Source organism: Fukomys damarensis, unplaced genomic scaffold (genome assembly GCF_012274545.1).
Source record: "Fukomys damarensis isolate Sample0158 unplaced genomic scaffold, DMR_v1.0_HiC HiC_scaffold_20, whole genome shotgun sequence".
NCBI lineage: Eukaryota > Metazoa > Chordata > Mammalia > Rodentia > Bathyergidae > Fukomys > Fukomys damarensis.
In genome coordinates this window covers 20,097,887-20,109,352 of record NW_022900932.1, presented here as the reverse complement: position 1 = coordinate 20,109,352, position 11,466 = coordinate 20,097,887, and the positions used below count along the sequence as shown (strand labels likewise).

At 53.5% G+C, this 11,466-nt stretch overlaps 1 long non-coding RNA gene across 2 annotated transcripts; it reads left to right on the top strand.

Moving 5' to 3' along the window:
* Nucleotides 1-4,136: 4,136 nt before the first annotated feature.
* LOC104849596 lies at nucleotides 4,137-8,549 on the top strand. 2 transcript variants are annotated; one of them, XR_776792.2, is made up of 4 exons: nucleotides 4,137-4,343; nucleotides 5,170-5,373; nucleotides 7,972-8,072; nucleotides 8,250-8,549. It is a non-coding gene; the product is annotated as an uncharacterized LOC104849596 (long non-coding RNA). The 2 variants fall into 2 exon arrangements; XR_776791.2 differs by having other exon boundaries at nucleotides 7,972-8,549.
* The last annotated feature ends 2,917 nt before the right edge of the window (nucleotides 8,550-11,466 follow it).

Here is an 11,466-nt window from a genome sequence, read left to right as displayed (position 1 = left end):
CGCTGTTGTCCTTCTCCTGCTGCCGGTGGGGAGGGTCGGGATGCTCCTGCTGTTAAACCGCGGAGCACCTTCCAAAGCGAAGCCTGGGGACGAAGTTCTGGTTCAGGGCCGGCTGCCGAGCCCCGCGTGGTGCCGGGGCGGGACTCGCCTGGGCCACGCTTTTCCTGCCACCATTGTTCCAAGCTCCGGGGACCCAGACCCTCGGCGTGGTCGCCTGGCCTAGTGCTGAAGCGACCCCACCGTCACAGTGTTACTGCCTGCCCTTCAGGAAGAGGGACGGGGCTCAAAGAGGAAGTCACTGGCCGGAGGGCCTGGCAGCCAGAGGCCTTGTATGTTAGTTCCTTTCTTTAAAAAGCCCTTTCCCCAACAGTAGGAGGCCCAAGTCCCAATCTGCCCTGGGAGTCTGAGCCAGAAGGAAAGAAAAGAGGGGGCGGGGGGAGGAAAGAAGGAGAAGAAAGGACGGAAGGGAGGGGGAGTGAGAGAAAGAGAAAAGATCTGGGGATGTATCTCAGTGCAAAGGCCCTGGGTTCAATCCTATCCAGGGCTCACATGACCCCTGCATGACTTGGCTTCCAATGATTCCATACAACCCGCTGTGCAAGGAGCCAACTTAGGCACAGCCCTTGTGTGACCTTGTGCCTCTCTCTGGGGTCAGTTTTCCACATCGAAGGAACGGGCACTGACTGCAGAAACCTGGGTAACAAGGAAGGAGCAAAAGACAGGCCCTGGAGAGTCACTGGTCCTGGTCTGTCCACATCCTCAGTTCCTCTCCCTGACCAATCCCCTTCCAGCTGCTCTGTCTTACTTTTTACAGTCAATATACATTTATTTTGAGACAGGTTCTCACTTTGTAGTTCAGGCTGGCCTTGAACTCACTATGTACCCCAAGATAGCCTCAAATTTGGAGCAATCCTCCTGCCTCAGCCTCCTGAGAACTGGGATGACAGGAGTGCACCACCATGCTAGGTGTCGAGCTGTTAATGGTGCCATTGTTCCCATCCCTGAGGGTCACTCTGGGCCCCCTTCAGTTCTGTGTGCTTCCTGCCTCACCCACCAGGGAACCTGTCTGGCTTGGGTTTCTGGAGACTGTTGACAGGCTGGCTATAGCTCTGCTTGGCCTCACAGCCACCTTCGGCACAGCTGCACTCTCTCCTACCTGTTGGCTTTTGTGTCCCCCAAGCTTCCCTCCCACCTTGACAGCCTCCTTCTCCTCTTCCTCCTCCTTTCCCCTCTCTGCACTCCTTCAGCACTGTCCGCTCCACCCTCTTCCCACTACAGCCACATCCTGTTCTCAACTCCCCCCTCCCCAGCATGACACCAGCCAACCCAGCACCAGCCCTGTGGACCCCACTTCCATAGTAGCTCTCTAGAATCCATCCACTCCCCACCTGCAGAGGCACCTACAGAGCCCCCCCCCAGGGGGCTGATCACTCCCCATAATGCCCTCCGTGGCTCCCAGTGCCTCTGATGTAAAACACACACCTGGACCCCTGCGTGCATGGTCTCCAGCTGCAGCACCCTGTAGTCTGACCTTTGTTTTCACCCCAGGGCCTCTGTCCTGGCTGTGCCCTCTGTCTGGAATGCCCTTTCTCCCACTCTGCCTGGCAAACATCTGTTTAGCCTTCTGGTCTGGTCTTAAACATTACTTCCTTGAAGGGGCTTCCCCCACTCCCTGGTCCAAAGATGACCCCCTCCCTAAGAGGGGTACTTTCCTTTTGGAGGACTCCCATCAGCTGTCACTGTGTCTTTATTTGTGGGGCTGCTGGCCAATGTCTGCCTCCTTGCAGACTGCAAGCCCCCTGCGGGCTCTCTGGTTTACCCTCTGTTGTTATGTTGTATCCCTTAAGCCTAGCACAGTGCTGGGTACCCAGTGGGCACCCAGATGCACCTGTTCTGAGGGACAGGCATAGAGGTCAGGCTGCGGAAGCGGTCCCACTGCCAGCTGTCCAGCAGGTGGCCTCCTCTGCACATCTGTCCTCCCTGGGAGTCGCTTCTCCAGGGGACCTGGGCCCTCCAGCTCAGATCCTTCCCCTTCCTGCCCCAGAGCCCTCTGCACCTCTCTTGATTCTTTGAGGCTTCTTTGAGATTGTTGCCTCCATTTCTTGCGGGAACCAGGGGCTGTGGGAGGCTGGAGACCTGACCTAACCTTTCTTTTTGCCTTGGTGCTTTTGCAGAGCTCAGGCCACACAGTGGGTGGTGGGGCCCCTGACTCAGCTGCTTCTGCTTCTGGGGGCTGATGTCAAGCCTTTGGGGCCTGCTTGCCTAGGATCCCTGCTCAGTTCTATGGTTTGCTGTCAGGGACATGTTCAGCAAGTTTTAAAGCAGTCTGTGGTTTATTTTCTTCCTCTGTGAAGAAGTTGGTGGCACCTGCATTCCAGGGCTGTTGTGAGACTAGAACGGGGTCACACATAAGAAGAGTTTGGAACTGTGCCTGGTGCATAATCTATACAAACAGGAGAACTTTTATTATTGAACAATTCTTTCAATTGTTCAATAATTGAAACCCCCTACCCTGGCTGAATATGTTTGTGCGCGCCTGTACAAAGTGTGTGCATACATACACACACAGGTGCAAAATACACAACTCTCCCAGCTGCAGCAGAGTGGGCCATGGTGCCACCCACGTGAGGAAAGAGGGGCCTGGCCCTGTGCCTCCTGCATCCAGTGCCTTTGACTTGGCAAGACAGTTGCCATAGCAATAGGTGACCAGGCCTGCAGGTGGGACAGTGGCTTGGCGGAGCTCTCTGGCTTTGTAGAAGGGGGCAGCTTCCTGCCAGGGCACAGCCCTCCTGCACACCCAGAGGCACCTTTGGCCCTGGGCCCTGGGAACTCAGACACTGAACCAGCACCGATCTGCTGCTCACATCTGGGCATTCCCCAGCCCCACTGGGCACAGGCCTCTCATGCCCATTCCTCACCTCCACGAGGAAGGTCAGATGTGAGCCTTTCTCCTTTCACTGATATGAGCCCCTTGAGAGTCCAGACTACCCCCGGCACTTAGTGGGCCTCTCCTGAATGTTTGTGTGGTGAATAAAAAAACCAAAAAATGGCCAGGCATGGTGGTACACACCTATAATCCTCAGTAGGCTGAGGCAGGAGAATTGCCACAAATTCAAGGCCAGCTACTTAGTGAGTTCAAGTTCAGCCTGAATCACAAAGAGAGACCCTGTCTCAAAAACAAACAAGCAGGGCTGGGGATTTAGCTCAGTCATGCTACCACTTGCCTTGCAAGCACAAGGTCCCGAGTTCAATCCCTGACACCAAAACCAAACAAACACAGCAATAAAAATGAATTTCTGCTGGGGATTTAGCTCAGTGGTTCCACCGCCTGCCTTGCAAGTGCAAGGATTCAAGTTCGATCCCCCGGTACCAATAAATAAATAAGTAAATAAATAAATAGAAAGAATTTCTTCTCACACCTTGAGAAGAGTTCAGTCTTGAAACATAACTGACCTGCTTTAGTGATGACCTATTTACCCTGCATTTATTTAGTACCTATGGTGTGTCACACATTGCTATAGGCCTGAAGCAAGGGCCTTCTTGGAAAAGGGACCAGCAAGTGCAAAGGCCCTGAGACCCATACTCTGCCAGTTTAAGGAACTGAAAGAAGTGAAATTGGAATGTCTTGGGGCCTGGTACCACAAAAAAAAAAAAGAAAGAAAGAAAGAAAGAAAAAAAAAGAAAAGGAATGTCATGGGGGAGGAGATGGTGAAAATAATCCACAGAACAAGGTGCACTAATTGCACTACTTGATGAGTTTCACAGTGTGTGCGCCTGTGTAATCCCCACTCAGACCAACCTGGAGAACATCCCCTGCTCCCCCCCGAAGGTTCCCTAGTGTCCCTCCCTGTCCTTGTTACCTCTCTGTGGCCTCAGGCATCACAGGCGCCCTTGCCTGTCCCAGGACTGTGTGTCACTATGGAATCTTCTTGGAATCCAAACTGTGCTCCTGCCTGGGTCTAGCTCCTCCACTCCTCACGAACGCTCTGACCTTCACCTTGCCCTTGCCCACACAGGCAGTTCACTCACCTTGCTACAGGGCCCTGTTCCCTTCTGATGGCATTGCCGCGTGCTTCTCTGTCCTTCCCCTGGTAGATGTGAGTTGTTCCCAAGATTCTGGCTGTTCTGAAAAAGTGTCGAGGAGCATTTTTGAATGTGGTGCATTGAGCACCTACTGTACTCCAGGTCCCCCGTGGTATTATGTCATTTGCTATAATCCTCACAGAAGCACTGCCAGAGACTCCACTGAGCCCAAGACTGCACAGAGCACAGCAAGGACTCGGCCGACTCTCTGTCTCCGAAGCCTGACCCCCTCCATGACCTCTCGCTGCCATCCAGCAAAGGTGAAGGATGCCAGGCTGCAGAGGCTGAATGAAGCCCTTGGCGGAGTCTTTGGGGATGGGGCAGGGCAGCGTGTGTGAAGGTCCAGGTCTTGGTGACTGTGAATCCCTGCTGGGCTCCCCAGCCTGGATTCTGCCCAGGGCTGCTCAGGGTTGGACCCATTCCTGGTTCTTGAGCCCGCCTCTTGGCCACTTTCTGTGGCCCGGTGGCCAGCCTCTTTGTATCGTGGCACTGGCTGGTGCTAGGCCCGGCAGGGATTGAACTGGGGGTTCCTGGCTGTCACTGCCCCAGGGGCTGCCAGTGGGGACACAGGTGACTCAGAGCAGGCCTTAGGACCCGGGGGACTTGTTAGGGAGGCTTTTCCGTTTTTGGTTTTTCTTTTTTGGGGGGCAATTATTTTCCCCAATTCTACGTATCATCCTTTTTTAAAAATGGTTTTAAAATATGTGTAACATAAAAGTTAACACATTAGCCATTGCTGTCAGCCATCACCGTCACCTCCAGAGCTTTTCCATCTTCTCAGACTTAAGCTTTGTACCCACTGCACACCAACTGGGGTAGAATTGTTTGTTTATTTGAGCCAGGGTCTCTCTGTGTAGTTCAGGCTGGCCTCAAACTCACTGTGCAGCCCACGTTGGGCTCAAACTTTCAGTGATCCTCCTGCCGCAGCCCCTTGGGTGAGCACTGCGATTACAAGCGTGGGCCACCACTCCTGTCCCGGAGTGTCTTTTGCATGTGTGTATGAGGGCAGGAGGGAGGCAGCCAGAGAGGGGCTTTCCTGTGTCTCCTTCACCCCTCTCCACCAGGCTCACCCTTCTTTCCCTCCAGGTTCCAACTGCCCTCCCCACCTCTCCATCCCCTTCCAGAACAGTAGCTGTTCTACACGCGTCCTGCCTGCTGCCCAGCTGCCCAGTGCTGCACCCTCCTCAAAGACTTGCAGCCAGGCCTAGGGGCGCATGCCTGTGATCCCAGCACTCTGGAGGCTGAGACAGGAGCATCACTGCGAGTTTGACGCCAGCCTGGACCTATAGAGTGAGTTCAAGCCCAGCCTGAACTACATATGGAGACTCTGTCTCACACCCTACCTCCCACAAACAAAACAAAACAAACAAGCAAAAAAAAAAAAAAAAACAAAAAACAAAAAAAAAAAAAAAAAAAAAAAAAAAAACAAAAAACAAAAAACAAAACCAAACCCCAAAACCAACAAAGACTTGAAGTGGGGGTCATCACTGACAGACAGGGAGGTGGCTGGAGGGGTCTCAAAAGGGTATTTACCTACAGGTCTCTCAGTGTAAAATGCCGACTAGGTGTGAAGTCAGAGCCAGGGGATGGGACGAGCTGGGTGGTGAGAGGGAAGAAAGGTTTCATTCTCTCCCAGCACCTTGGGAAAGTCCCCTCCACCCAGGGGCACCTGGAGGTGGAATAACAGCTGAGGCCTTGCTGATCCCCACCAGCCTTTGAAAGTCCAGGAGGCTTAGCTGGCAGCCCAGGAGTAGGGTATGGAGGGACATTTCTCAAATATTTGATATGCAGCCCCTGGGAGAAGGACATGTGCTCTGGTGGTCCCAGAGGGGTGTGTGTGTGTGTGTGTGTGTGTGTGTGTGTGTGTGCGTGCGTGTGTGCACACGCACATGCTCGCATGCTCGACAAAACCAGCTGGAGAGTGAAGGAAGTGACTGGGAGGTGGGTGTCAGAGTCACATGCAAAGCAGGATGAAGGACATCCAAAGACCCAGTGTAACTGTGCAGAAAAGCAGGCTGCCTTCAGGGGAGGGAGCTCCCCGTCTCTGGGAGGAATTCAGTCAGTTTCATGGCTGAGCATAAGGGCTCTGGAGTTGGGGAGGTTCCTCACCTGTGCGGTGCCTCTTGTAGAACAAAGATCGACAGACTCTGTCTTGTGGGTTTTATGAGGATCAAGGGTTCACAGTGAAGTCTGACTTGGTTTCCAGCATGGGGAAAGGATGGACGTCCTGCTGCGGAGATGCTGGGGTGAGGTGGGGAGTTAGGTTACATCCTTTAGCCATGAGGGTTCATGACAGGGGACCCACGAGATCATTTTGACAGTGCCTCTGAGTTGTCTGAAGTTTGTCACCAGCTACCAAACAGGCAATTTGTCCACCCACCTGATATAGATCGGGCTGGGAGCTGTGGCGCATGCCTGTAATCCCAGCTCTCTGGGAGGCTGAGGCAGTAGGGTTGCAAATTTAGAGTCAGCCCAGGCAACTTAGTGATAGATACCCTATCTTAAAATAAAATCAAAGGGGCCTGGGGATGTAGCTCAGTGGTAGACCCCTGGGCCACACACACAAACACACACACACACACACACACACACACAGTATCCTGTGTTTATGTACAAGGCAGGGGTGATGGGTGCTTATATCATTTTGCAGAGAGGGAGGCCAAGGAAGGTGCTTCGACTTCCACAGTGTGGGTGTTGAGAGGCAGGAGCAAGGTTGGGACTCAGGCCTCTGAAAGCCTGGTCCTGGCCCTTTCTAAGGCCATCCCCATTTCCCTCTTACTGGCAAGAAGCCCCAGATATTAAGATATGTTATATATGTACTGATTCCCCACTATGAATGTCATTACATACTGCAAACATGTACTAATAAAAAATTTAAAAATAAAAAAAAGTCCAGATTGGGCATTAGGGAGATTGCCCCCCCCTTTTTTTTTTTGGCACTGCGGATTGAACTCAGGACCTTGGGCTTGCGAGGCAGGTGGTGGGTGGCACCACTGAGCTAAATCCCTAGCCCAGTCTTTTGGTTTTTTTTGAGACAGGGTCTCACTATGTAGTCCAGGCTGGCCTCGAACTTGTAGCAATCCTCCTGCCTCAGCCTCCCAAGTGCTACGATTAAAGGCGTGGGCCACCACACTCAACTTGGCACCAGGAAGGTTTGAACAGAGGCTTCCTTTCTTTAGAGCCCAGGTGTGGAGCATTGTCTCCTCTTTGTCCCAAGAGGAGCCCTGCTCAGGACCTTTCATGGATATGTTGTCTTGGACAGAGCACAGCTGGCTTCAGTGTCAGTGGAGCCAGGAAAGGAGGAGGCAAAGGGTGGGACACTGCAGAGGATCACACTCATTCATTCCCTGACGCCTCCCCTGGGCCCACGAGGCTGCCATTACTCTCCTCCTGTAGCCACTGGGGAAACTGAGGCTCAGGAGCTGAGCTAACCCTCCACAGGGCACTCCGCTGCTGTGTGCTAGGGCCGGCACTTGAACCAGGCAGCCTGACTTCTTCACCCACAGAGGGCGAGGGTGCCACCGCCCAGTGGTTGCTTCCAGCCCCAGAAGCATCTGGATTTGGGGGGCTACCTGTGCTCCCCCTCAGCCACGGCCAGTGCAGCCTTGAGTAGGCTCTGATAGGAGCTGGGAATATTGCCCCAGGCAGGCAGCTGAGAGTCAGGTTAGCCCTGGCAGTCGGAAGTGGCGTCAGATTCCCCTGGTCCCTCAGTTCCTAAACATGGACACTGGGCTGCTCCTTACACCCCGGCCCTCCTGCAGGGGACTCAAACGGTCACACAGGCAGGCTGGAGGACCCTTGTGGTCCCTGGCTTCAGGTTTACACCTGCCTGGGGGTGCCTGGCAGGGCCCTTCCGGAGAGACTGTGACACCCCCCCCCCTCGTGTAGGTGAATGGACCATGGTGCCTGGTTTGTTCCAGCAGAGCAGACTGATGAGCTGGGAGGTCCAGATGACACCGGAGCTGCCCTGCCTCTGCTGGGGACTGCAAGTTAGCAAGGGGAGGCTGAGGGTGGTGTCTGTCCCTGCCCAGCAGCCCGGCTGTCAGCCCAGGGTCACAGAAAGAGACAGATGGGTCTATAAGGAGCTCCTTGTCCCTGGGAACAGTCAAGCAGAAGGTGACACCGCCCCTTGTGGACTTTGTCCAGGGACACCTCTGTGTTGGCAGGGTGCACTAGCTGAGAGCACACTTGGTCTCTGTCGCCCGCACTTTCCCGCCCCTTGATGCTAGGCGGCAGGCATGGGGTGAAGTCCACGGTGGCTCTTGAAGATTCCAGCCTGAAAACCCGAAGGAAGGAAGGAAAAGGCAGGGGACCACGTGCTGAAATCTCAAGAGCTGTCGTGTCTGGATGATGGGCAAGTAGGCTTGGGTGCACTATACTGTGTATTGGCTCATATATAAAATGGTCACAATGAAAATTAAAATGATTTCATTATTTGAATAGGTCATGAATGCCTGGGATGAAAGAAATCAGCTGTACAGAATTGCGGAGGATATGTCTGTTCCCAGCCTCCAGATTCTGTGTTCCATCTTGGGCTAAACTGTCTTGCTTCAGACACTTCCAAAGGTTGATTGCTTGTTTGTTTGAGACAGGGTCTCGCTATTTATATATTTTAGGCTGGCCTTGAACTCTAGGCAATCCTCCTGCCTCAGACTCTTGAGTGCTGGGATTATAGGCATATGCCACCACATCTGGCTCCAGAGGTTGATCTTCGAGAATGAGCCTTTGGGTGTAAACATGATTCAATTATTTATTTATTTATTTTTTTGAGACAGGGCCTCGCAGTATGGTCCAGGCTGGCCTGAAATTCGCAGAGATCCTCCTGCCGCAGCCTCCTGAGGACTGGGATTATAGGTGTGCATCATCACGCCTGGCTCCTGATTTAATTTTCTATTATTTGAAAATAGCTAACATGTCCACATGGAACAAAATTCAAAGACACAGACAGTGTACAGCGAAGTTTCCTTCCTGTCTAAAGTCCCAGCGCCCAGTTCTCTGCCTAGAGGCACTGATGGTTCCCTTGGCTTCCCTTCCCATCTGGGCATCTCAGGTCACAAGAGCATGTGAGTGTGTAACACACACACCTCTCCCGGCTGCTCGGTGTAGGAACAGTGCATTTCCCACCAGCCAGCCCCGCTTCCCTTCCTCCTTCCTTGTACCTCTCAGCCTTGGAGCTGAGTAGCTTCCCTGTATCCAGAGTTCACGAACATCCTCAGTCACTATGAGCCCTTTCTCTTGGGGTTTCTTTCACCCTCAGTCCTCTTCATCTTGCTCCTGTTTTTCATGGGCACCCCCGCTAGCTTGTTGGGTAAATATTTTCACACATTGTGCCCTTGTCCCTGTCCGGACCATCGCCACACTGCAGAGATAATTTCCCCATCAGCCTCATGTTCTACCCGAGCCGGTGGTATTTCCAGCTTTGGGGTTCCGTGGCTTACCCAGCCAATCCTCTCTCCATCCCAGGACCCTTTAGTTTTCTTGTCTTTCACCGTGGAAACTATGAACAGCCCCGTCCTCTTGTCAGTTCACACATGTGCTCGCACAGCTCCGGGTCTGTCCGTGCGGCCCCAAGGCATGAGGGTCTCTTCCCACCTGTATTAAAGCTGTCTTCTGGCACCAAGGGCTTTTGAGGTTCAGCAGTGGGGGAAGCCTAGTGGGGTAGGCACTGAGACTGGAATTCAGGAGCCGAGCCCAGGCTGGTGACCTTTCCAAGGCTCTGCCTTGGCCTCTGTGTCCCGGCTTCAGAGTACAGGACTTTCTCTGAGAGGGCAGGGGGCCTTGGCCTCGCCCAGACTCTTCTTGGTAACTCATGCCCACTGATCCGGGACAGGTTGGCCCAGGAGCTCCATTCCTGGGCTCCGGGAGCTCGTCCCATGCAGGCCGCTGGGAGGCTGTGTCAGGCTGGCTGCCTTGGCTGCCTTGACCCTGCCCCGCCCCCTCCACCCCCCGAAGCAGCTTCCTAAATGGCTCTGTCAGAGTGAGGCATCTTTGGGAGCCTGAAGTGGGGTTGCTTGGAGACAACTGGGCAACAGACCTGGGTTATTTAAAGGAGAGAGGGGTGAGAGGGGAGGGTGACAGCCTATTTATTTGGGGATGGATGGTCTCCCTGCTGCGTGCTTTCACAGCCCCTCCGCCCCCCTCATTCCTCCCTGTGTCCAGGGCCTAGGACTCTGCAGTGAGACCCAGCACAAGGCCACTGAGCCCCTGCCTGCCAGCAGTGGGCATAGGGCACTCTTCTTGTTCCGAGGGGACGCTGAGGAAGTGCTGGCTGGGGGCAGGGGGCCAGAAGTGAGGGCCACCTCAGAGAGGGGTCTGCTGATACTTTACTAGCTGCAGCTGCTACTCTATTTTGAGCTTCCTCTCAGACAGCTATTTGTTAAGGGCTTTAAATGTAGTAGTTCATTTAACCTCGCAACTCTGTGAAAGTAGGTACGCCTATTTCCATCTTATAAATGTCAAAACAGACTTGGGAAAGCTAAGTCTCTTGCCCAAGGTCACACAGCTAAGTGGTAGAAGCTGAATGAAAACTCAGGTCTGGCCAGGTGTGGTGGTGCATGCCTGTAATCCCAGCACCCGGGAGGCTGAGGCAGGAGGATAGCTGTGAGTTTGAGACCAGCCTGGGCTACCTAGTGAGTTCCAGGTCAGTCTCAACTACATAGTGAGACCCTGAAAAAAAAAAAAAAAACCAAACGACAAAAAACAAGCAAACAAAAAACCTCAGGTCTGTCTCATGCAGAAGCCTGAAGAAACCACCCCTCATTGCTGACATCTAGGCTATTTACATCACCTCAAGCTGCCCTGCTCTGGCCCCGCCCTCATGCTGTGGGAAGCTGGATGCTCTGAAGGGATTAGGTTGCCTGTCTGCCTCTGCCATGGCTTTGTGAGCATCTTGAAGCCATTGCAGGGCTTTGCTCACCTCTGTGCCCCAACCAAGGCCAGGCAAACAGGAACCTAAAGAAGGTTGTTATCCAAACACGATGGTGCACACATGCAATCCCAGCCCTGGGACGCTGAGGCAGGAGGATTTTGGGTTCAGCCTGTCTTAGCAAGTCCTTGTCTAGAAAGATTGTTTCATAGGGCTCAGATGCTCCAGCAGGTCCCCTCAGACTGGGTCAGACGTGTAGCCATGGGCCTCATTTCCTCCCCAGCAGTCCTTGGGAAGCAGAAGTGAGCCTTGATCTTATTGTGTCTTCCTCCTCTACTGCACTCCCTGTAATACCTGATTGCCTTCAGCCCTTGTGTGTCCTGGGCACTCTTCAGTTGGGCCCAGAGTGGTGCTGGGAGGGAGGAAAGCAGGTTCTGGTTCCTGGTTTCAAGGACCTCATGGTTCCAGATAGCATCTATCTCTCTTTCTTTTTTTCTTTCTCTGGTACCGGGGGTTGA